Genomic DNA, 1,507 nt, shown 5'->3' on the forward strand with positions numbered 1-1,507 from the left:
CAATCATCACTTCTTTCCCCTAAGCACCAGCGGGACTAGCAGGTTTGGCGAGTGTCGTGACGGCAGTAGTTTTAGACTTCTTGCAGGCAGGGAAATCTTGATGGCAGTTCAGACTGAATTCTACAGATGGTTCTTGTATTTATTATTTATAAGTAAGTCCAAATGGACATAATTTGTAATAAAACCATGGATTCATATATGTTATGTGTAGAATCAATGTTGGATGAATATGCCAAAAATAACATGGTTTAAGGAAAAAAAAAGGTACTTCAAATAAAATAGACCTCTTGAAAGTTGATTTTGCCTGAACATCACCTAAAATCGAGATTCCGAAAGTCAATTTTTTAGATTTCCATTTTTTTTTAAATGCCAAATGATTAAAACTATTTTTTTAATTATCAATATTAAATATTTATTCAACAATGCAGTTCCGATCGTTATTGACCTCTTAAGTATCGTAGTCTTGCCAGCTGCCACCCGACCGATCACCTCTTCAGGCCTCTACCAATGGCCACCATCATCATCATATAAATCACTTTATTTGATATTAAATAAATAAAAACAAATTATATTCAAAGCACCAAGCACCATATATAATGTAAAAATATAAATAGAATAAGAATAAGAATAAGAAACTTGATGAAAGTATCAAATCATTCTTGTCATCATACTATTGATTTTGTCAAGTTACATTCAACCAAAATGCTGCCATTATTTCTAAAAAAGGTACAGTCAGAGAAGCTTCGGTGACAGTACCTTCATTGTCAGCCATTAGTTTAAGTGTTCATGTTTTGGACGGATTCAATTCATGTGATCCTAAATTTTCTTTATTATTTATTTTCATTTTATAAGGCAAATTGCTGTCATCTGTGATGAATCTCGAGGTATGATATGAATTCGGGATAATTTTTTAGCAAGAAAAATTTAAACTTCGATTAAAAATCACATCCAAAGCTCGAATTTAAGCAAACTTACATTCAATTTTATTAACCCAATTTATGTGGTTAATTCAATTTGTGTAATAATTTTTACCTCGTCATTTTCTTGAGCATCACAATACTTTAATTAAGTTATTGGTACCCTTCTATCATTACTAGTTGTTATATTTAATATCCCATTCAAATTTATGACAATTATGTGGTAAAACAAATCTATTGACAATGCTAGAAGTGATATGATGGATAAAGAGAAAAACATAAAGACAGTTCAATGAAAAATCATTTTGGCAACTACAATATATCTCATTAATGAATACTATCAAACTTATTTGTGTAAAACTCTGTTTATGACATCCTCCTCAGTATGTGACAAATGGATTGATGATTTCCTTCAAGTTCATCGAGATAGAATTCACATGTTTTGAATGTACAAAATTATATTTTGTGATCTCCTAAATGAATTGCAAAATCAACATTGTTGGCATGGATAGTCCTGAAGTTTACTAAGGGAAGTATTGGCCATCACTTTATATATATATATATATATATATATATATTTATTTATTTAT

Source organism: Phalaenopsis equestris, unplaced genomic scaffold (genome assembly GCF_001263595.1).
Source record: "Phalaenopsis equestris unplaced genomic scaffold, ASM126359v1 Scaffold000054, whole genome shotgun sequence".
NCBI classification, from domain to species: Eukaryota; Viridiplantae; Streptophyta; class Magnoliopsida; order Asparagales; family Orchidaceae; genus Phalaenopsis; species Phalaenopsis equestris.